The sequence below is a fragment of the Cervus canadensis genome, chromosome 17 (genome assembly GCF_019320065.1).
Source record: "Cervus canadensis isolate Bull #8, Minnesota chromosome 17, ASM1932006v1, whole genome shotgun sequence".
Taxonomy (NCBI): Eukaryota; Metazoa; Chordata; class Mammalia; order Artiodactyla; family Cervidae; genus Cervus; species Cervus canadensis.
Genome location: NC_057402.1, coordinates 32,259,627 through 32,285,153, shown reverse-complemented (window position 1 = coordinate 32,285,153; position 25,527 = coordinate 32,259,627). Strand labels below are relative to the sequence as shown.

General features: G+C 39.7%; 1 long non-coding RNA gene across 2 annotated transcripts in view; it reads right to left on the bottom strand.

Annotated features, from left to right (window-relative positions):
- Nucleotides 1–25,527, bottom strand: part of LOC122455197 — a 207,242-nt gene continuing 181,715 nt past the window's right edge. For both annotated transcript variants that reach the window (XR_006273611.1, XR_006273610.1), the window contains exons 4-6: nt 2,947–3,023; nt 1,021–1,104; nt 1–279 (exon numbers count right to left, since the gene is read on the bottom strand). This is a non-coding gene — a long non-coding RNA (uncharacterized LOC122455197). The remainder of the gene's footprint in view (nt 280–1,020; nt 1,105–2,946; nt 3,024–25,527) is intronic.

Here is a 25,527-nt window from a genome sequence, read left to right as displayed (position 1 = left end):
ACTGCTCTGTATCTGGGGATCGGGAGCGAGAGACTCTTCGCTTCACAGCAACAGTGCCTTGGGTAGAGACAGCAGCGCCTCACAGTAACTAGAGGGCCTTGGGCTAACATGATATGACTCCCGTTCATCAACACCATGCTCTTAGCCAGCAGCATTTCAAACACGCGTGGGTTTTAAAGTCTACGGTGGGGAGAGCAGGCACGAAGGATCGGAAGAGTTGCAATAAAAGAGGTTGAATGCCTTATCTTCCGTGTCTTCTGGTGTCAGCTTCCTAAAATACTGAGACCAAGACAAAAGCTTAACATGTATGATGATTATTAAGGAAAAAGGTGGCAGCGCAAATTTTGCTCACGTAGGAGGGAGGAAAAAAAATGCTGGATTGTGAAGCAGAAGTTAGAGTAGGTAGGGCTGGGTGTCAAAGGCATGATAAAGAGCTATAACTCTTTGCGCTTGCTGACCAAGCCTGCACAGAGGTCTGGGAATGGTTGTGGGGTGACAAGACCACAGGGCTCCTGGACTACCTCCTCTGGGGTCCACATCTTCAGTCGGCTCTAAACCCAGATTACAGAGCGCACCTTTTATCATTCCCTTTGCTCAAATCAAATGTTATCAGGAAATCTGCTTTTCTGGACCTCGGCAGCATGTGGATGGAATGTAAACCTAAGCATGCTATGGAAAAACTAAAAATAGTAACAGAAAGCAATAGTACTGTTTCTGTGTTCAAAGATGTTGGCTCTAAATGGCAGAGGAACGATTGTTTCCACTTAAAGTGATTGATATGTCTACATACACTTGAGAGATAGAATTTCATTACCTATTCTTTCTGCGGGGACTGACTGAACACAGTTTCAAAGGAAATAGGGAGCATATTTGTATAACAGAGTACCACTTTCTTCCACAAAATGGGGGAAAAAAAAAAGGCCACCATATAAAGGGAAAAATTGTGGATGTTAAATAAAGAAAATAAAGATATTGAAAGAGTGAAGAAATTACTACCACAGAAGAACGTTCAATACATACAGTAATTAGGCTTTTAGCTTTCTGTTCAGTGACAGTGAAATATTTCTATTGGTTCACTTGCAGAAGTATTTATTTTTAAATTACCTGTAATGATTAAGCACAGAAAAAAATAAGGATTACAAAAGGCAACCTAACAAAATTCAATTTATTCCATAATAATACTTAAGAACTAATGCTTTCATTTTGTGTGAGGCATTTTGAAGACTTGGAAACTCAAGTTTCCCAATATCTTGCAGATGATTTTAGAAGAGAAAATTAAGAAATCCAAACTCTAATTTGGGGTCAAACATAAGGGAAAACAACTTAATGAGCTCCTAAAAATGCAATGTTCTTTTATAAAATGAGAAATCCTCCTGTAACCTAAAAAATCTGTTTTTTCTCAAATATTTTTCTCTAATGCTGTTTGGTTACCTCCTAAAGTCATTATTTCCAGCAGTCACAGAAATCCTCAGCTGTGTAGGCGGTCCCAGTAAATTTAGCAGCCAAGCCACACTGTGACATGTTAAGAATAGGCGTCCATAAATCTTCTCCAGCTTCTCTTGAAAAGATTAAATCTTTCTTTTCAAGAATTTGCTAAATTTCTGGAAATGCTGTAATATAATAAATGACTTGTAGACAAGTCTGAAGAGAGAGTAGAAGATAATGGAATCCCTTTTCTCACAAACCAAAGCAGAAGCGGAGGAAACTTCTGGACCTTTCACTTTACCCAGTAGTAAAAGGGGGAGCAGCTGCTTGCAGTAGCTCTTGGACATGAGCAGAGCCCTGTCAACACCTCCGAAGAAGCCCCTCTGTTGTGAAGACAGGTTCAGGGATCGAACCCAGGTCTCCTGCATTGCAGGCGGATTCTTTACCAGCCGAGCCACCAGGAAGCACTTCAAACAAAAGAGAGCTTCAAGAATCTGAATTTCATTGTTCTTCCTTATACATATTTGAGGAAGATGATTTAGGATCATTTGCTCTGTCCCCCCAAATATACTTCAAATATATTTCCTAAGCTTCCTCTGAATAGGAGGGCTTCCCTTGTGGCTCAGATGGTAAAGAATCCGCCTGCAATGCAGGAGACCTGGGTTCAGTCCCTGGGTTGGGAAGATCCCCTGCAGAAGGGAAAGGCTACCCACTCCAGTATTCTGGCCTGGAGAAATTGGAGAATACTTCAAATATATTTCTTAACCTTCCTCTGAATAGGAAAGGCTCACTGCATTGAGCTATACATGGAGAAGGCTTTATCTACTTAATATGTGTCTCTGTTAGTTTGGGCTGCCTTAACAAAATGCCATAGACTGGTGGCTTAATACCAACAGAATTTTATTTTTCCCAGTGCTAGAGGCTGGAAGTCTGATATTAATAGTGCCAGTATGAATGGGCTCTGATGAAAGCCTTCTTCTGATGTGCATACTTCTCACTGCATCCTCCCAGGGTGGAAAGAGGCTAGAGAGCTGTCCAGAGTCTCTTTTATAAGAGTGTTAATCCCATTGGTGAGGGTTCCAACCCTCATGATCAAATCACCTCCCAAAGGTCCCACTTCCTAATACCATCCCACTGGAAGTTAGCATTTTAACATATGAATTTTGAGAGGACAGAAACATCTAATCTATAACAATGTGAGTAGGAGAAGCCTAGACCGTCTAGCATAAGCAGATGAGGAATTTACTCATCTGAAAGAGAGAGTCTGAAGAGAGAGTAGAAGATAATGGAATCCCTTTTCTCACAAACCAAAGCAGAAGCGGAGGAAGAGACAGGTAAGAGAACTGAAGAGAGGGACTGAAGGGGCTCTGGGAAAGGGGGATGCAAAGCTGCTTCAACGTAGTCAAAAGAAGGACATTCTCACTGGGGTTTGCAACATGGACGCCTACATCAGCTGTTTTCAAAGCATGTATTTTGAAACTTTGATACTTCTAAATGCCAAGGAAATACAGTCTAACTTACCAGGAGTCATGGGTTCTCTCACCGGCTGAGGAGGGCACAGCCATCAGGGTCATGTGGAATGATGAAGGCAGAGTTCCCTGGAAGAAAAAAAAAAATACTCCTCTTACTGAAAGAAGAAAGTGGGGATTTTGAACAGCAAGAAATGAACATATAGGAAAAAAGAAATAATGCCATAAGAAAGCAAGTTGAACCACTCAGTCAGATAATTCTGGTTTAAAAAGCTAATCTTCAACTCTCATTAGCACTTGCTCCTTTCCCCTATACTGCATTTTTCCTAAAATAAGTAAAGTTGCTCTTATAACTCATAGAAACTTATATCTCATTTGATGGAACAGTGGAGAAGAGTCTGAGAAAGAATAGGAATGCTCGAGCAGGTACACACTGGCTCAAGATACCATGTGAAACCATATCAACTAGACAGATCCATACATATTAGACACTTTAATCTAGACATAGCTCCAAACCCACTGAAAGACCCTAAAACCACATGGTTATTCTTCTCTCAAACCTCTGAGTATCTTCTGACTCTTACCTTAAGAGGTAGAGTCTTGCTATTTTATTTTAGATCATTCTGTTACCAGGATGTCTATTTAACTGCAATCTATTGGCACTACTCTTTTGTTAAAAGTCCCCTGAAGTGTGGTTATGTTGTGACCCTCAGCATCTACAGTTTCAAGATTAGTTTCTCAGGACATCACTTTGGACAATAAATGTTTTTTCTCCTCTCCAGCAACCTCCAACCCCACATGCCAAGTCTGACTCATAAAAAAAGGACCTACAACCTGAAGAAATGGTTCTTGAGAAAATACATTTTCACCTAGGGAAAAATATATATCTCAGTTCCACTAGTCTCGGAGCTCCTTATTTATCCCTGTATCCTTGAAGCACCTAATGTGTGCTTAGCGTCATCATTAAACAAATAACTGAAGAATCAAGTTAGCATATGAATAAACATTTACATGTGGCTGGCTATCAACTAACTTTCATCCAGAAATGTTTAGAGAAGAAATCTTAGAGATTATCTCATATAACTCTATCACTTATTATAAGCTTAGACATAGAGGCCTAGGAAAGGAAAATGACTGTAGTAGGACAGAAAATTAGAGTGAGATTTTCTGATTTTAAGTTCAATACTTTTGCCACTATAACATCCAGGTAATTCATAATATGTTCTCAAAGTGTGGCATCTCCCAGGTATACATTTTTTTTTTAAATAGATACCTCTGTAGACTAAAAACCAGGTTATATTTAAAAGAAGAGTGTTAGAATAATAAAGAAGCAGCCTTTGAGACTGAGGTTTGGGACAGAGACTGCCTAATTTTAGTCTTAGCCCTATACATGGTCAGTATGAGCTGCTCCATTCGTATAGAAGGGACGAGCACTTCCCTGACTTCTCAATCTACCCATAATCTTCACTGTTCAGGCCCTTCTAGACTAGGGACACCTGACTCAGGGGGATCTTTCCTTGGGATGCCATGATAACCAGAACCTCTATTTATTGACAAGCTTAAGTGATTTCTGAGGGAAGGGGGTTGCATTTCTACAGTCTCTGTCTTATATTTTTGCCCCCTTCAAAGAAGAGGGCTGCTGCCTGTGCCTCAGTTGTGAGAACGAATGCCTGGAGACAAGAGAACCACTCCAGCAAACACCTCTGATCTGCCATTGATCACCTTCACAGTAGGGTGCTATCTTCAGCTCTGTACCTTCCCTCCTCCCTACAATTAAAGTGTCTCTTCTGGCCCCATCACATTTAATCTGCTAAACACCCTTCAATTTAGGCTATATGCTAATGACTCACAATTATCTATTTCAGAACCAGACCTCATTTTTTAGTTCTAGACCCATTTATAATATATCCTAATAGACTTCTCATAGACATCCCAAGTTTGATCTACCTAAAATGAAATTCATGATCAAATCTACTTTTTATATCCTATTCCCAAGTCAGAAATCTGAGTTTCATCCTAAAATCCTCCTTTTACTTATCAATCACATCCAATTTATTGATAAGTCTTACTGACTCATCGGAAAAGACCCTGATGCTGGGAAAGATTGAAGGTAGGAGGAGAAGGGGATGACAGAGGATGAGACGGCTGGATGGCATCACTGACTCGGATGGACATGAGTTTGAGCAGTCTCCGGGAATTGGTGATGGACAGGGAAGTCTGGCGTGCTGCAGCCCATGGGGTCGCAAAGAGTTGGACAGGACTGAGCAACTGAACTGAACTGAACTGACTGATTCCAGTGGTTTGAGGAACTGATTTCAATGCCTGGTCTCTCTTGTCTAACTGTACAGTGGTTTTCTCAGAGTGTGGATATTGGCATGATTAATACATAAAGCTATTCTGAAAAGAGATCTGGTGAAAAGTAACTCTAGCTTTGAAAAAATTCTCGGGCCAGTTAATCACCTACCCAAATGGGTTTCAACCTATCTTCCTTTCAACCTACCCAAAATGGGTTACCTAAATAATTTTTTTCACTTTGAACAAATTTATATGAACAGTATGGAAGAAAAAATGTTATCAAATATTCAAAGCAGAAAAAAAGAAAAACTTTTCCTCCTCTGATCCTTCTGGGTTAATCATGTTGCACGGGTTTGATATCACTGAATCTATTCCAACACAAACAGGCAACACGAGAGTCACCTGCCTGATCTAAGAGGAAGGGTTATTTTGAATCTTAAGCCAAACTCTGTGTCTTCACCAAACACCAGGAGGGTAGAAATCAAATCTATTTAACTTTTCTGTTTACAGGAACCACAATGATACAGGTAAGTTACATTAAAAACTCATTTTGGTGATTATATATAACTTCATTTAAAGGTACAAGAGCCACACAAAAAAATCAAGTGATAAAACACCTAGGTTACTACTGGCATTATAATGTCCACCATTTTTATATAGGCTCTAAACTAAGAAAAATGAAAAGTCAAATTACATTTGTCTATACTGCCCATGAAGGGCTCTGGTAATGCTTCTCTAAAGCAGAGACCTATGACCTAATCTGCCAATACAGAGAAAATGACATGGATATGAACCTCCACTCTTAATAGTCTAGGAGCTGCTTGGATATACTTTATTCTCATATTCACTTTTGAAAATTGGGGTCTGGTTAAAAAAAAAGACAGTCTCCAAAGACTTTTCATCACACCTACAATTTAGAAAATATTTTCAAGGCAATTTTCAGTACAACCTTCTGATACAAGAAACAATTCCAGACCCATTCCCAGCCCATGAAGGGAAAGTATGTCACCACTATTTGAGCCTGAACTGGAGGATCATTTTAAATCTAATCCATTCTTTGTCACTGAAATAGTTGTCTGAAGCTCTTTCTCCTCATCTGCTAAACGTGATCATCTTCACCCACTTAAGACTTCTTGATGAAGTGTGATGGCTTTTAAGGAAATTTAAATATAGCAAATATGTTTTTAAGAATACTCTGAGTATGATTTTGTGCTTTCTACCCAAAAATGTAAAATGATATTTAATTTTAGATTTGTGTTTCCTCCAAAAAGCATTCCTTTTCCAAAATAATGTTTGCTGGCTTGAATGGTAAGGTTATGGATGATTTTGGTCCCTCTACGTTATAAACTCTGTAATACTGTGTCAACTTAAGAATTAAAATAAATTTTAAAAATGAAAAGGCTTCCCTGGTGGCTCAGATGGTAACGAATCTGCCTGTAATGTAGGAGACCCAGATTCGATCCCCTGGGTTGGGAAGATCCACTGGAGAAAGGAATGGCTACCCATTCCAGTACTCTTGCCTGGAGAATTACATGGACAGAGGAGCCTGGCAGGCTATAGTCCATGGGGTTTCAAAGAGTCAGATATGACTGAGCAAAGTATGTATTCAACACTCATATGTTGGACATATTTTCTAAATCATGCCCCATATAATAAAGTTGTAACAAATAATGAGTAAAAGGGAGGGAGGACCAGTAAAGAGATGGTAAGTATAGAATGGGGTAAGCATAAGAATTATATGGAGAGAGGGACAGGCTGTCCTAGAGGAAAGAAAAAGCTAAACATTGCAAAGTTCAGATGAAGGATAGTTTTTTTCATTTAGCATCTGCTACAATTCTACCTTGCACAGCACTGTGATTAAAAGAGTTAATTTAATTTCTCTCATGACAGGAAATATTTTCCTCCCAGGAAGAGTTAACCTCAGTTCTCATAAGGACATAATTCCAAAGAATACATCTCAAGGAAATGTTCTCAACAATGGACGTCCCTTCCTCAAATAAACACAGCTATTTAGTGTCTATAGTCTTTCAGTGTTTGCTCATCTTTTTCTAACCCTCTCACATAAAAGGCACTGCAGCAAGGGCCCAGAATCTGACGTTCAGCTCTATCTGTGTTCCCATCTACCTTTCTGTAAGTAAGCTTCAAAGAGAGGTCTAATTTAAGACGTACGGTGTGTTCAAACCTGTAGTTCCAGATAAGGATTCTCCCTCTTACATAATGCATTTTAAAATGAGAGCAAAAAGCCCATGTCAGTGTTGGATTTTCACTGCTTGGCTCTGAATATTCTTGAGGGCTTAAAGTGAAGGAGATCAGGGTTTGTGAGCCACAGTAATTAGTGCTGGTGGCAGTAAGACTCATAGCAATGTTGATGAAAAGAAACCATAATTTCTGTTAAACTCCTTAGGGTCTTTTTTCTGAAAGGGAGCCTTGCTATATTTCTTTTTAAAGCTTGGATCAAATAACTTAAGCAGATGCTATGACAATACTATTTGAAGGAAAGAAATCTATGGTATGACTCACTCACCCACCAAAAGAGACTCACTCTATACACCTACTTTTTCCTTGGCTTTACTTTCTGAGTCCTCTGAGTCAAAGCCTTTGAAAATCAGTTTGCATGTCAAATCCCCGTGAAAATCTACTTGCACACATCTTTCCTGTTCATCCTTGTCCATTTCACCTTTTTCACTGTAGCCTGAGTTATTAACAATTTAGTGATTCATTAATAAGGTTTACATTTACCAGAAATCTCATTTTTCTCTCCAAGTTACCACTGCTTTAGTGCCCCATCACTTCATTTGCTGAACACTAAGAGAAAATTCCTTTATCCTCAGAATTTTACAAATCCTCCAGTTCATCTCAACTCTCCTCCCTGAGAGCCTTGGTTACTGAAGAGACAAACTTGCATATCAAGGTCAGAAAACTGTCCTTAGCAGCTTCTACTCAATTATACAAAATCACCTGATTTCACTTGCCCTTGAGAGTACTGGGAAATTTTTTAATTGAGTAGAGGGTACTCTTAAAGAGTTAAATTTGGTGCTCATATCATATCCAAATACTACTGCAAATAACAGACATACTGCCTGCCACAGAATAGGTTTGCTGAATGAGTGCTTGAAAAGATTGTAGAGCTACTATCTGAAATTGTCTGGTTTTGCAATATCTTATTCAAAAAAGTCTTATTGAACATTTGCATGGCAGGCATAGATGCAATGTGTACTGTGACCTCGAATCCATCATTCTGCCTCCAAACTGAAAAGTAGCTTCGTCATTTTTAGATAGGTGAAAATTTGTATTTCAGACATACTTCATCTTGCAAAGTATGTCTGATTCTAAATTTAAAAAAGTATGAAAATATCCCTTTATTTTGTAATTCTAGAGATATCTTAAATCAGAAAGAAACCAACTGCTTAAAAATTATCCTAAAATAAGGTAATTCAACAATCCCACTTATATACAAGGAGACTGAGGACTAAACTAAATTTATCTAAGGTAAAGAGGGCAGTTATAATACCCTTTCTTGGGAGGTAAGGTGAAAAGGAAAGTTACAAGATAATAACTCTTATCCTTTCCTCTCAATATTAGGCTATCTCTGTGAGTCCTTTCTTCTTATTAATAGTTTTCTAGTTAATCAAATAATTCCCCATACTTGTCATATATTATTTTAGGAATGTTAGTGTAACTGCAGGTTCTCATTGATTCTGCTGCCCTAAAATGGAACTATTCCTGTCTTTCCATAAACCTCTGGGCATTCTCTCCAAGAAAAATATTCTAGATTTTAACCATTATTACTATTAGGTTTTTCTTTATACATTACTTGATTCTAAACACATTTCATTGTGTCTTTCAGCAGAGGTGAAAACTAATAAGAAACCATAATTTATTGAATGAAAGCAGTTCATTTATTTGAGGACAATTAACTAACCCCTTTTTAGCATTCCATTTTTCCAGTTAATTTATCTCAATTACCTTGCTTCTTTATGAGATAACTTGTTGATACATTTTTGACCCAGAGTGAATGCTTATTAAATGGGGCTAATGTATTAACATTATTTCCCTTTACCAAATATTTCCAAGACATTTCATTCATGAATATCAACAAAGAATGAGAGAAACAGGGCATGCACTGGGAGTCCGTTATACAACAGCAACATTTTAGTTATGTCCTCACATTTAACCCTCATGGTATCACAGTGAAAATTGCTTCTGGAAGCTTTAAATTTTGAAACATGAGAACAGTGGGGCCCAGCAAGGTTCAACAGCTGGTCCAACGACACACAGTTAATGAGGGGTGGGGACAAGATACAAGTCCAAGTCTGACGATAACAAAGCCTATTATCTTTCCAACACAGTACTCTGACTCACAGGCAAATGAGAAAACAAATCCCCTCTAGAGATGAGATCCGGTGTCTGGAAAGATTAAATGACATACAGCAGAGGGACACTTTGAGTCATGGAGAGCCAGGTGCCATTCCTGTGTTCTGGACTGAGGTCTGCCTTGAATGTGTCCTTAAAGCCCAATCCTCCGCAGGGAACCGTGTTTTCCATCTGCGTGTTGAGAGCTTCCCGCTCAGGAAAGGTTCCAGATTGACATCTGGCAATTTAAAGTTCCCCTAGAGTTATATAGGATGAGAATCTGGCTTATATTTTCTTTTCCCAACATAGCGGCTCATCATGACTCGGCTGTCACTGGCTGTTCCAGTGGCTGGCAGGCCTGGTGTTTGCAGGAAGTCGGGGTGACAGAGCCAGGAAGCCTCAGTGGTTAAGGATGAGAGCAGAGGGCCCAAGCACTGCCGCTGAGTCCAGCCCGTGCTTTAGGCAGTCGCTTAACCTCTCTCTGCCCAGTCCTCCCATCTGTAAAATGGAAAGAGGAATACTGACAAAAATCCTCAGAGAAGCTATGAGGCAGAACCCCTCCACAATTAACACACAAAAAGGACAATGGAAAAGTTTAAAACCATTTCAGTGTGAGATCATTTGGTATAAATGTCATTAAAATGATTACTGCTTGGCAATACTGGTCCTGCAAGTCTTCAATATAGCATTGGCTGTTGTGTGTAGCCAGCCTTTTAGGAACTGCTGAGGCAAGAACTGCTTTATGGAGATTTTGAAGGACAATAATAGAAACATATCAAATAAAAAAAAATGTGCATTAGATCCTCTGTTCTCCCGCTTTCCAAAGGCTTCTTGATGCCATTTACTATGTCTTCTTCAAGTTTTGCGTGATCCATAGTATCTACATTAGAGTTTGCATCAAAGAAACTACCGGTTGAGAGTCATTAGTTCAATGAATCAACGGTTCAAGGCCAAGAGAAACTATAATGAAAGGTCCTTGGGACTTTAACTTTTGGGTAGAATGGCTAATGGCTTTGACTTTCCTTGTATTACATAGAAATAATTCCTAAGTGCCAAATTGTTAAGAGGTTTCATATTTCTATTTTCCAGTTTCTTTGGGCTCTCTAAATATGCAGTCAGTTGCACAGGTGTATAGCTTGGACAAACACCCAATAAAGCTTTGCTGGACCCTCAAGCTCATAAGAAAGTGACCATCCACACCTGTTCATGCCTGGGTGGAGTCGTCCTTTACAGCTTTGCTTCTCCCATCTATGTGAGAAATGAGACTTGCTCTCTCCATAAGATGTGGTTCATATGCTATGACTGCAATTCGGACCCTCTATTTTTTTTTTAAGTCAAGGTAATGAAAGAAAGAAAATGTGAAGGCTTTTTAATAAATGCCGCCATGGCCCAAAAATGTGTTATGCAGTACTGTGCTACTGACAAGGGTTGGGGGTTGCAGGCCACTTGCATAGGTATCACCTGGAAGTTGTATTCAGTCCCACCAAGAGCTTCAGAATCAGAATCCTTGGTCTAACAAGATCTCCAGGTCATTTGTATGTACATTAAGAGTGAGAAGCACTGGTCTAGGACCTGGGTTTTAGGATAACTAGGAAAGGTTAAGATTACAATTAAAAACCAACTACTTTTACACTTAGCAGTTAGTACTGAGCCCCATCATTACTACTGAGCATGTGTGCATGCGTGCTCACTCGTGACCAACTCTTTGCGACCACATGGACTATAGCCTGCCAGTTCCCACTATCCATCGGATTCTCCAGGCAAGAATACTAGAGTGCATTACCATTTCCTTCTCTACGGGATCGTCCCAACGCAGGGATCAAACTGTTGTCTCCTGCACCTCCTGCATTGGCAGGCAGATTCTTTACCACTGAGCCACCTGGGAAGCCCCATTACTCCGGGAGCTTTGTCTTATATATAAAAATTGTTCACTCTTGTCTGAGACATTGTGAAGAGCCTGAAAACTAATAAGGCATAAAGACCATCTTTCCTCCTGTGCAGTTTTGATGACCCCCCTCTACTCTTCCTATTTCTTTGATACTTGAGGATTTCTCCATATATACCTGATCCTACTCTCCCCTCTTTTCTAGGTAAATAAGAGGCCAGAGTGTCTTCCTAGCTTCCAATCCTCTCTTCTGTCTCACCTGCATCAGACTGACAACTCTCTGAAGAGCTCAGACTAGTTTGCTTTATAAATAACCCTGAGTCCTTTAGACTTGTCATAAGAGGAGGGAGAGAGAAGCAGTGGAACTCTCTAACTAGCTTACTTTGGCTCCTGGATGCCGAGGCAGATGTTACAAATGACACAACATCTCTGCTCAGGGCCTCAGTGTGGAAATTACTCAGCAGAGCAGACACGGGCCTTTCTGTTTTACTGCCAGTTATGAGCTTGTGAATAGCACACCACACTGCCCTGATTAGTGGGTGCTTTCCCTCCCTCCTCGTAATCACAGGGACTGGAGCAGAATGATAAGAAGAGTCTCCATGACAGAGTTGGAGGTGTGGGGCTGCCCTCTCTCTTCTCTTTTGTTGTGCTTTTCTTAATGCAGACAACCCTTTGAAGTGTGATTTTTTTCTTCCTTTTTTTTTTTTTTTTTGATTTTGACCGACTCACCTGAGCCATCAGAAGCTCCATATTTCCAATATAGTTCCCTCGTCACTGTCCTGACTGAGGCTTGAAAGCGCCCGTGGGAGAGCTTCGATGTTAGTGCACAGCTGTTGGGTTGGACCATTCCCTGCTGCCTACCAGGAAATGGTGGTTCTCCTATTGTACTGCAATGAATAATCACCGTAATTTTTATTAGAGGTTTATCTGCAGACCTTGCCTAACTTTTCTGAAAAGCCTGAGGGAATTTGCCAGTTGATTAAGAGTCCTGTTAGTATAGCTGAGGGATTTCTTCTGGGAAGCTCATCCAAGATTTCAACTCTGTCCTTTTCTTTTTTTGAGTATGCAGGCAAGGGCAGATGAGTGAGCAAGAGAGGATGTCTGGGCTGGAGCTCACAGAACTCAGGTGTGTATGACTCATTTTCTTTGGATCCCGGTAGTATAGAGCTCTGACGCTAACCTTCCTTGACTTACTGAAGGGCACAGAAGAAAAACAAGTGGCAAGTGGCTGCATTAACGTTCTGAGAAGAGGGCACAGATGCTGTCTGGTAATGGACGATTTACCCTGTCTGTGTGATTAGGTACAGAGTTAACCTGTTAAGCAGTGTCGGACTATTTCTTTTACGATAATGAGCATCCATCTAATCTTAAACATGCACAGCTCAGAAATGTGATCTTTCAATATGTAATTCTAAAAGAGAAAATAGTTCTTGAGTCCTTTACAATGATGAAGACTTACTTTAAACCAGAGAAGAAAACTGCTTTCATCTTGAATTGCTAACTGTGATCAATTGGTAGTGGTACTTGGAGTTCTGTGTTGAAAAGAATATTGAAGCAACCTCAGGGCTCATGGAAAAGAAAACTACGGTAAACTACATAGAAGGGAACAGCATCATTGTACCTCATGCTTTCTCTATACCATTCATACATATTCTAACTCTTAATTCATTACTGTTTGGAAGAAAAAGAAAATCTCCCAACTGCTGAGAGACAGCTAGCTCTGATCAACTCATAGGTGTTTTATTATTTCAAGATACAGGGTTACTAGGGGAAAAAAAAAAAAGATACAGGGTTTACTGGATAGACCAAAGCAGCTTGTCTGGATAAATGTTACCAGCCTGTTCTAACTATACTATACTGTTTGAACAAAACTATGCAGTTTTCTTTTTTTTGTTCTGTTCTCATATTTCTCTGGATTTGGTGTTAGAAGTCTCAGGCTAAAACTCAGGCTAAAACTGCATGACTATGGGCTAGTCCCTCAACTTCTCTAAGCTTCAGTTTCTTCTTTTGAAGGCAGATGGAAAGTACAGATATGTCAATAAAGTCACAGTAGACGTCACTAGACATGAATTGTCTCAAAAGACTTGTGAGATGGCAAAGGAGAAAAACAGGATGGACTTAGCTTGAGCATAACATAGATACTGAGTAAATGGCAGTTTTATCTGAATCCTACTAGTCTCCTTATGAAATGGAAACATCAAAATATATGGAAAAGCAAACGATTTCAGCTGCAGAATGGGTGTTAAATATTTGGAAAGAATATGGGCATTTATGTGTGGACTAGGTCCCTCTAATGACGGGAACAGATGCACATAAATGGTTTATTCTCTAATATTTGTGAGTAAATATGTGACTCTCTGGAGTCACATAGAATTTCTTATATGGTATATCTTTTTTTTTTAATGTCTAGAGGCAAAGCCTCTCCTCTAGTTTATACTTAACAGACACATAAATGCACCTATATTTTTTACATATCTGAGTGAGTAGGCAGTGACTGTTGATAAAGTTCGTTGTAAAAGATCATCTGTAAAGAAAACTAAGAAAGCTAAAGCAATGGATTTGGTTAAGCTTCTTCAACCAAACTGAGATAAAATGAAAATGATGCAAGTAAGGAAACAGATGTTTATAGAACAGGTATTTTCTCCATTAAGAATAACTAAAATCCAAGTACTGTCAAGACAGGTTGATAGTGTTTATCCAGGCAAGCATAACCTTGATAGACAACTTTCCATTCACTATTCTTGCTGGTGGACCATCTCAGATGTCCCAGGCTTCAGTTCCTAGGTGATGCCTCTTCCCATTGCACACATCTCTCACTTACAGAAAAAGGTCTGAAGGATAATTCTTGCTTTGACACACACCAACTTTGTGATCTTGGGTGAGTGTCTTAACTTCTTTCTACCTCATATCCCTCACTTGTAAAATGGAGATAATAATAAGTATTATCACTCTCATCTTCTGGTGAGGCTTGAATGAAATATATTTGAAACTCAAAAAATTTGTGGCACAAAAATGTTAGCTTCTCTCTTCATGTTCAGTTCAGTTGCTCAGTCATGTCCAATTCTTTGAGACCCATTGACTGCAGCATGCCAGGCTTCCCTGTCCATCACCAACTGCCAGAGCTTGCTCACACTCATGTCCATGTCCACTGCGCTGGTGATGCCATCCAACCACCTCACCCTCTGTCATTCCCTTCTCCCCCTGCCTTCAATCTTTCCCTGCATCAGGGTATTTTTCAATGAGTCTTCATGGTAATAATAGCATTAACTTCAACCTGAACTCCTCAATACATGACCACTGGATGGGGTCCATCAGAGGTTCTCAAGGTACAGTCTGCAGACCCCTAGGTTTCCGATGCCCTTTCAGGTCTGTGAGGTCAAAATTTTTTTCAAAGTAATACTAAGGTGTTATTTGCCTTTTTCACTTTATTGGTTTTGCACAGATAATACAAAGGCAGTGACGGGGAACTTCCACTTTCTGTTTCCACATCACTGCTCATTCTACCACCACCAAAAAAGCTGAACAGACTGAAATATCAACTCTTATTGGATCTCAAAGAGCGGTCAGGACACAAGTCCCAAGACTGGAGAGACAGGCGAACACAAGGAGTCACAGAGCAGAGAACTCAGAGCAGAAAATGCAGCGGAGAGCAGTGCTGGAGTAGAAAAACCTGGACAGTAATTGATGAACTGCTGGAGGCTGAGTGTGAACAAGTTCTGAGAGCTAAAACTCTAGGAGGACCAAGTCATAGGGGCAACTTCACAGTTTTGTAAGTTCTACCTTAACCAGGTTCCCACAGTAAATAAAAATCTTTTTACACTTCTTATAGGGTACAGGTGGGGAAAAGGGATCATTTTGAAATAGAACACTCTTTGCTTAACAAGGCCTCAAGAGAAACTAGTTAACCAGGACCCACCTGATGGGGTTAGGTCATGAGAGCATGACTGATCTAGGGGCAAGGGAATACCCACTTCCAGCACACTGTAACCATCCTATCCCACCTAAAGGGGAGAGGAAAAAACTGAGAAACACTTGTGAAATTCACAGTCCACAGGCATAGTGTCACCAAAGGCAGTGGTGGGAAAAACTGCGATCATTTATGATGGATCAACATAGCACTGCCAAAATATACTAGTAGTTATTGTATTCTTTACCAACATAACCTCAAAGTTTTTTAAAAGTTTGTAAAAATTAGTAATTTCATTAAATCTCAATCTATGAATACACATCTGAAGATTATTTCTATCATGAAATGAGAAATAGGAATAAAGCATATTTACTGTACATGAAAGTAAAATGGCTGTCTCAAGAAAAAGTACCAGTTTTTGAGTTGCAAACTGAACTAGCTACCATTTTCATGGAATATTTATTTTTAAAACACTTCAAAGAATGACTGACAGATTTATGTATTTGTCATTCATTTTTCTAAAGTTAAGTGAATTTGTTTCTTCAAGAAAAATAACTTTCAGCATTTGTTGCAAGCTATAACGTTCAAGCTTTCACATAATAATTAGAACTGTGGGAAAAGTTTATCCATTATTACAAACTTGGCGGTTTCTCTATATGTTAAGACTTTTCTCCTAAGAACAGTGGTGAAATTAATAAATGTGGTATGACTGTTTGCTGTTGCATGATAAAAGTGTATCAATATTTAGAAGGTTTGTATAACTAAAAAATAAGATTTCACAAATAAATGCCTGCCATTACAACAATATGCATGGGTAAAGATACACACAAAGTATAAGACAAGCTAGTGTAATACCTCAGATGTGCAGATAACACCACCCTTAATGCAGAACGTGAAGAAGAACTAAAGAGCCTCTTGATGAAGGTGAGAGAGGAGAGTACAAAAGTTGGCTCAAAGCTCAACATTCAGAAAACTAAGATCATGGCATTTGGTCCCATCACTTCAAGGCAGATAGATGGGGAAAGTGGAAACAGTGGTTGACTTTATTTTTCTGGGCTCCAAAATCACTGCAGATGGTGACTGCAGCCATGAAATTAAAAGACGTTTACTCCTTGGAGGGAAAGTTACAACCAACCTAGACAGCATACTAAAAAGCAGAGACATTACTTTGCCAACAAAGGTCCATCTGGTCAAGGCTATGGTTTTTCCAGTGGTCATGTATGGATGTGAGAGTTGGACTATAAAGAAAGCTGAACGCCAAAGAATTGATGTTTTTGAACTGTGGTGTTGGAGAAGACTCTTGAGAGTCCCTTGGACTGCAAGGAGATCCAACCAGTCCATCCTAAAGGAGATCAGTCCTGGGTGTTCATTGGAAGGACTGATGTTGAAGCTGAAACTCCAATACTTTGGGCACCTGATGCGAAGAGCTGACTCACTGGAATAGACCCTGATGCTGGGAAAGATTGAAGGCAGGAGGAGAAGGGGACGACAGAGGATGAGATGGTTGGATGGCATCACTGACTCGATGGACATGGGTTTGGGTGGACTCCGGGAGTTGGTGATGGACAGGGAGGCCTGGTGTGCTGCAGTTAATGGGGTCACACAGAGTCTGAACTGAACTGAAAACAAAATTTCCCATTTTAACTTTCTTAAGCATACAGTTGTGTGGCATTAAGTACATTCACACTGTTGTACCACCATCACCACCATCCATTACCAGAATATTTTCATCTTCCCCAATTGAAACCCTACACTCATTAAACATTAACTCCCATTACCCCGTCTCCCAGGCCCTGGCAACCATTCTGAATTTCTTCTGTCTACCATTCAATGTGCAGGACAATTGTGGCAGATGGTAACTGGGATGAATCTACAAGAGAACACCTACATCAAAGTGATAGATATGAAGACCCCCCTGCCTTAGTAGATACATATTTTGGTTAAGTTCAGTTCAGTCACTCAGTTGTGTCTGACTCTTTGTGACTCCATGGACTGCAGCACACCAGACTTCCCTGTCCATCACCAACTCCCGGAGCTTGCTCAAACTCATGTCCCTCGAGTCAGTGATGCCATCCAACCATCTCATCCTCTGTCGTCCCTTCTCCTCTCACTTTCAATCTTTCCCAGCATCAGGGTCTTTTCCAATGTGTCAGTTCTTTGCATCAGGTGGCCAAAGTATTGGCATTTCAGCTTCAGCATCAGTTCTTCCAATGAATATTCAGTATTGATTTACTTTAGGATTGATTGGTTGGATCTCCTTGCAGTCCAAGGGACTCTCAAGAGTCTTCTCCAACACAACAGTTCAAAAGCATCAATTCTTCAGTGCTCAGCTTTCTTTATATTCCAACTCTCACATTTATACATGACTACTGGAAAAACCATAACTTTGGCTAGATGGACCTTTGTTGGCAAAGTAATGTCTCTGCTTTTTAATATGCTGTCTAGGTTGGTCATAGCTTTTCTTCCAAGGAGCAAGCGTGTTTTAATTTCATGGCTGCAGTCACCATATTTACAACTTATTAGATTAAGAAGGGTTTAATAAAAACCTGTTACACATGCTAGGCAGACAAACTTGAAGCTCTGGCATTCAACTGTCCAGATGCATTAGGGGTTTATGTTTTAATGTATCAGCCCATTATATATTTAATTACTTTGTGCCACAGATAACTACAGGTGTTCTGGAGCAAATTCTAGAATCACAGAATTATAAATGCAATTTGGAATTGACTTCAAAGGCTAAATAATTTAATTACCCATCTGAAAATTGGATCCAGCCATGGAGCACTCACTATCTACAGAAGCAGAACATTTCTCTTTGGAGTACTAAGACTATTTAAAAGTTTTTAATGTATTCCACAGGGACTTCATATCAATAACCTCAGATATGCAGATGACACCACTCTTATGGCAGAAAGTAAAGAAGACCTAAAAAGCCTCTTGATAAAAGTGAAAGAGGAGAGTGAAAAAGTTGGCTCAAAGCTCAACATTCAGAAAACTAAGATCATGGCATCCAGTCCCATCATTTCAAGGCAGATAGATGGGGAAACAGTGGAAACAGTGGTTGACTTTATTTTTCTGGGCTCCAAAATCACCACAGATGGTGACTGCAGCAATGAAATTAAAAGATGCTTACTTCTTGGAAGGAAAGTTATGGCCAACCAAGACAGCATACTAAAAAGCAGAGACATTACTTTGCCAACAAAGGTCCATCTGGTCAAGGCTATGGTTTTTCCAGTGGTCATGTATGGATGTGAGAGTTGGACTATAAAGAAAGCTGAACGCCAAAGAATTGATGCTTTTGAACTGTGGTGTTGGAGAAGACTCTTGAGAGTCCCTTGGACTGCAAGGAGATCCAACCAGTCCATCCTAAAGGAGATCAGTCCTGGGTGTTCCTTGGAAGGACTAATGTTGAAGCTGAAACTCCAATACTTTGGGCACCTGATGCGAAGAGCTGACTCAATTGAAAAGACTCTGATGCTGGGAAAGATTGAGGACAGGAGGAGTAGGGGACAACAGAGGATGAGATGGTTGGATGGCATCACCGACTTGATGGACGTGGGTTTGAGTAAACTCCGGGAGTTGGGGATGGACAGGGAGGCCTGGCGTGCTGCAATTCATGGGGTCGCAAAGAGTGAGACACGACCGAGCGACTGAACTGACTGACTGACAGGGACTTCCCTGGTAGTCCAGTGGTTAACACTCCATGTGCCCAATGCAGGTGGTCCAGGTTTGATCCCTCGTCAGGGAACTAGACACTACAAGCTACAACCAAGAGTTCAGATGCTGCAACTAAAGATCCTCCAAGACACAACTACAAAAGAAAAAAAAAGATCACACATGCTGCAACTAAGACCAAGCGCAGCCAAATACAGATAAAATTTTAAAAGTTATGTCACAAAAAACCTGGCCTCTGTAACTTCAAAACATCAGTCTTAATTTTTTCTCTGAAGAAATTGTGAGGACAACTATCAGTCTTCCCTTGGTCTCCTTTCTCTAGGCTGAGCATTACCAGCTCTATCAGATATTCACCATGGAATAGGCTTTAATTCCTCCTGAACCCTCCTCCCATTTCTGGTATAAACTCCTTTAATTTGTCTGAGTCTCTTGCCCAGGAGATGCTGTATCAAGAGGTGTAGGTGATTCTTAACATCAGTGGGGTGAGCCTATTAGAGAATGTTTGACCAGCTGGATTACAGACAAACCAACACTTTCTTTATTCAGAATATCATAATTATGCCCAAGACCATTTTCCTCTTTTTATCAGACACACCACCAGACTGTTATTCTTATTAAAATCTATAAAAAATAATATTTACATCTTCCCCTAGATGTTCTTTCACAGATGTTTCTATTTAAAAAAATAAATCAAAGATTAGGCACATACATTACTACTAAACTTAACTTTGTTGGCTGTAGCCACTGTCCCAAGATATTAATATCTTTTTGAAATCAGATGCTACTGTATAATATATTTTCAATTTCTTATAGCATAAAACATACCAGTTGAACATTTGATAATCATGCATTTAATACTCTAAGTAGCTAGAAAAATCTGTGAGCAGGACAAAGCCACAGAAACAGAATCTCTGGATACTTTGTAAAAACCTTTTTCCAAATTAATGGAGACGACACTATAATTTACATCCTTAAGATTTAATCAGTCAGATTTTGTTTTTCTATTTTACCTGTAAATAATTATAGACAATTTGACAAATGTCTTGATGGGGCTATTTTATATCTCTGGGTTTTATTTATCCCCAGCAATTTAATGGAAAATTAAAGTGTATCATCTCTCAGAAACAGGGTATCTGTGAGATAAGGTCAATTGGATGCTTCAAGTTTCTTAGAGGAAAAAGGACTATATGTCTATGATTATTAAGAATAACAAAATAAGTTACTTTGGAGAGTCCTACTAATCTTTCTGTAACAATTATCATTTATTGGGGAAGTGACTACACTGGACAAGGAGACTAAGTTACTATAACCCTGAAACTCACACTGTGATGAAAAGATTTTGAACTTAAGAGGTGTGTGTGTATGTGTCTGTATGTGTGTGTGTGCATGTACATGTATGTGTTTAGATCAAAGACATTCCATTTTCTTGTTAAAAAAAAAGACAGTAGGGAGCATCACTAACTTCATTTTCCCATTCATCTTTCACTTATCCTTTATACACACTTAGATCAATTATTGCTAGTATGTCTTCATGAAGGGGAAAGAACAGACACTTTGAGACAAGGACCTGATTTTCAGACTCAAGTGAATCATCTAGTTATAAAGACTGGGAAAGCAGGCCTTAGAGCAGAGAGCCCAACAGACCCTTTAGCTACTGGAGTGTGCTCTAGATTTGAAGGTCGAAGTTCTTAAGTATTTTTCCTGGTCCACTTAACTGCATCATCTAAACTTGATAAAAATGACCTGACAATGGCAGTCATTTTCTTGAAAATATTAGGAAGTGCTGGGAAGCAACTGAGAATAGTAGGAAGGCCAGCACTTAATGGGCTGGACTGTCATAAAGACTATTCGTTTGTTAGGGGTGGTGGGGAGTGCTCTGCTGAACAGAATCTGAATCAATTACAAACACACTCTCGCCTTCCAGGTCCAGGAGCCCAGAAACCCCTTCACACCAGAGTAAGGATGCCAGGGAAAATCAATAAGCTATTGAACTGGGTTCTCTTGGGGAGAACACAGTGTATTTTGTAATTTCAAAATAGCTCTTTTATTAGAGAGCTGAAGAGTGTATAGCAGACAGTACATTTATATGAAATATAAGCCAAGCAAGGTTCAGATCTGTTTTAAAATTAATAGAGCTTCAATCTTTTTTATTTTGCCAATAGATTGAGTTGTGATGCCTGCTAACTCTGTCCTCATTCTGATTTAGTAAGCATTTATTAAGAACAGTTTTATATTTCTCTAACTGCATCACCAAAGCCTCTCTCTGTCCCCTGGACATTAAATTAAATATAAAATGGATTGCACCAAAGCTAAATAAATAGATCCTTAATTTTCTCAAGCAACACATACACACATGTATAAAATAAAATAAACATTATAGTGTTGGGCGTTGGGAGTAGAGAAAAGATGGTTCACGTGTAGGTTTAGTTATCAAAATCCACAGCATATAGGCTGACAGCTTTTGAAATACATAAACTGTTTCTCTCTCTCCTGTTTCCATAGCAACAGAGTGCACAAAGCCTTCGTTTTTGCACATAGAGAGAAAAAAAAAATTGGGAATGGAGTCTGGAATTGTCTGAAACAAAAGAAAAATGTAGAAAATGGAAAATTAGGTATGTATCATCCTCAAGACCTTCATACTTGCTCATGCCTGCTTCACGTTTGTTATTTAAAATATGTAATTGAATACATGTTAGCATAGCTTTGAGGAGCTGGGTCAGGACCTAAAAGGTTAGAGCATCACACCTCCCCTCTGCAAGCCAGAAGTCATTGTTGTCTTTGTTTTGGGCAGTTTCATTATGACTACCTCCTACAAGGCATTCTCACCAGAGTTTTGTTGACCAGCTTTTGTCTGTTCACCACACTTCAGATTAAGATCTATTTTCCCATCTCCAGGGTATCTTCCCAACCCAGGGATCGAACCCAGGTCTCCCACATCACAGGTGGATTCTTTACCAGCTGAGTCACAAGGGAAGCCTGAGAATACTGGAGTGGGTAGCCTATCCCTTCTCCAGGGGATCTTCCTGACCCAGGAATCCAACCGGGTCTCCTACAATTCAGGCAGATTCTTTACCAAATGAGCTACAGAAGGAGTAACTAGAAAACAGATCTTAATCTGAAGTGTGGTGAACAGACAAAGATCTATTTTCTATTTACTCCTCCAGTTCATTCACTTTAAAGGGCCAATGACTATGCCCCAAAATTCAACAAATAATGGGAGATGTGACACAGCATTTAAAGAAGAGTGTCACAAAGCAAGGCATGGAGACCAGCAAAGCAGCCAAAACCTAAGGGGCCCCTCACTGGGGACACCCCTGAGAGGCAAGCGTTTAAACGGCTGCATCACCCTGAATGATTGCATCTTACTTACTGCCCCATAATCTACATATATCTGTTTGAAGGCTCCTTCATATGCATTCATAACCATTTTTTCTGAGTTTGCCTTAGATTTCACTTCCCACAGAGTGGTGATCTTGGGGATGTATATACAAAAAGGATTAACATATAGCCAATAAAATAAATATTTTACCAAAGTCTCCCTCCTTCAGCTACAAGAAAAAAAGTTCAATAAGGAATATCAGTGTTTTAAAAAAGAAACCACAACTTGTTTTTTATCTTTTAAACCTTTAAAAAAAATTTTTTTTAGCTGAAGGATAATTGCTTTACAGAATTTTGCTGTTTTCTGTCAAACCTCAATATGAATCAGCCATAGGTATACATATACACCCCCCTTTTGAACCTCCCTCCCATCTCCCTCCCCACCCCACCCCTCTAGGTTGATACAGAGCCCCTGTTTGAGTTTCCTGAGCCACACAGCAAATTCCCATGGGCTATCTACTTTACACATGGTAATGTAAGCTTCCATGTTACTATTTCCATACATCTCACCCTCTCCTCCCCTCTCCCCATGTCCATAAGTCTATTCTCTATGTCTGTTTCTCCATTGTTGCCCTGCAAATAAATTCTTCAGTACCATTTTGCTAGATTCCATATATATGCGTTAGAATATGGTATTTATCTTTCTCTTTCTGACTCACTTCACTCTGTATAATAGGTTCTAGGTTCAGCCACCTCACTAGAACTGACTCAAATGTGTTCCTTTTATGGCTGAGTATATTCCATTGTGTATATGTACCACAACTTTATCCATTCATCTGTCAATGGACATTTAAGTTGCTTCCATGTTCTAGCTATTGTAAATAGTGCTGCAATGAACAACGGGATACATGTGTCTCTTTCAAGTTTGGTTTCCTCAGGGTATACGCCTAAGAGTGGGATTGCTGGGTCATACAGTGGTTATGAAGGAAATAAAACTTAAAAGAATCTCTTATAAGAAGCCCAGTTGAGATTAAGTGGAAATGAGCACTACCCACTTCCTAAAATCTCTTCTCTGTCTGGGGACCCCAAAAGCAATGCACTTCACAGATACCAAATAGCTGATAGTTACTTTGGTAGTGACAAATTTGTGTCTGTATTCGCCCTTGACACCACTCAATGTCCAAAAGTCTCTACTATTACCTGTCCAGCTGGGGAAAAGTTCTGGACAGTTACTGAAAAGTAATTGAAACCAGGTATCTGAATTGTTTTTGCTTGAGTACTCCTGGAGCAAGAAGTGAATTGCTAATCTTTGCTTAGAGGAAAAAAAAAAAGACAACAATGCATGTAACACCGCAATCAGGAAATTTGATGAATACTATTGTGGTTCTTGGCACTCTGTACCGGGTTCTCACAGGGATTTTTTTCTGAATGCAGGACATGCCCTAAATATATAATGACATAATGAACTAGATTAGCTCAGATAAAGTCATTACTGTCTGTCTGTAAATAACAGACCTTTTAAAGAAGCATATGAATGAAACCATACTTAACCAACAGACTACAATGGTTCCTAAGGGGCTTTTTGGTTGGTTGAGAAAATAAATAAAACATGCTTTCTAAAACTTCCAAAGCATGTATTGACCTGCTAGACCACAAGGAAAATTACTGGGTTCAGAAAACCTGCTTTTAAACATAAACAAAGAAAGAAAGTAAACCCAAATACAAATCCTCCGTAACCAGCAGCTCTTGGAAAAGCAGCTTTAGAAGTTTTCAACTTTCACAACACTGAAGACATGTTACCTTTTGACTTGCTGAATGAATTTTTTTGCTGGAGATGGGAGAAATCTATAGTGGTCTGTCTTCAAACAGTCAATGCCTTCTCTGGCACTTCCTGCTATTTCTCTTGCCATGAGTTAACATGACCTGAGAAACAACTTTTTTTCTTTGCTAACCTCTTATTTTTAGATTCTTAACATAATGTTTTATCTCTGCTACTAAAAGCAAGACCAAAGGACTTTTTTCTTGGGAGTCGACGCTGCACCTAAACCCCAGCTACACACCTGGCCCTCATGTTTTAAAGCACTGAGAAGAAGTGAGACTGAGAGGTCATAGCCCCGATTTTGTGGGAGTCTCTTAGACCAACTGTGGTCCTGCAGCAGTATCTATTAACCCTGTGGCAGGCATATGACCTGTTCCTGTGAGGATGGGATAAGTCTAAAATTCTACCCACTTTCCTGCGGCCCAGACCCCACTTGTCATAGCTGACTCTCATTTTTGGCTGTATAAGAACCAATGCTCTTCTCTTTAGTCATCCTCTCCCTTTTTAGGCTCTCAAATCATACCTTTTAAAATCTTCTCTGGTTTTTCTTTGTATTCTTTAGTGCTTTTAAAACTGTTCACCTCCACGGGCCAGCATTATTCTCTCCTTGTCATTACATGCTCCTTCCGTTTGGTAACCTCTTTCACATTCTCAGTGAAGTGGCTCCAAAGAACTTGTGCTGAGAATCCAGAAGGTAACACTGCAATCTCAGTTCATCTGCATGCGGGTCAAGTAAGAAATTTAAATTTTGTTGTATGTTTCTCTCTGATTTTCAACATTGGATATACTATTCTCCAATAGGCTTCCTCAGCATTTTCTTTTCTTTCTTTCTTCCTGTTTTAGTAGCTTCTCTTAAAGCAGTGCTTGAACTTCCTGAAGAAGCCAGCTGCTCCTAAAGTCTCCCACATGTTCTTCTAAAAAGCAATTCACGAATGTGGTTCTTTTACTTGCGCACCTGTTTTTGGCTGAATGCTTCTATGTGGGCCAGTGTTTAATATGACCTGTACAATGCCTGTTCCCTCTCTAGAAATACAACCCTATTTTCAAGAAAATATTTTATAGAAATCAAATACTGGAGCCTGCGTTGCTGAGGCTGGGGTGGTGGCTGGAAACAACTCCTACCTGGTCTCGTCACAGCCTCACCAGCAAGGCTACTTGGCCACCCATACTGAACCCTAGGTCTTCCAGAACAGTGTTTTAAAAATGTTGCCATGAACCATAAAGTGACCATGGATGAGTCAAGTATGTTATTAGTCAAAGTGTAGGGTTACATAAACAATTCTACCAGTTGCTCCTAACTCACTCCTGCTGACACTGTTTTTAGCAGCTCTGATCATGACACTCTCACCATTCATTCCATGGTGAGTAGCACAAGATGGCT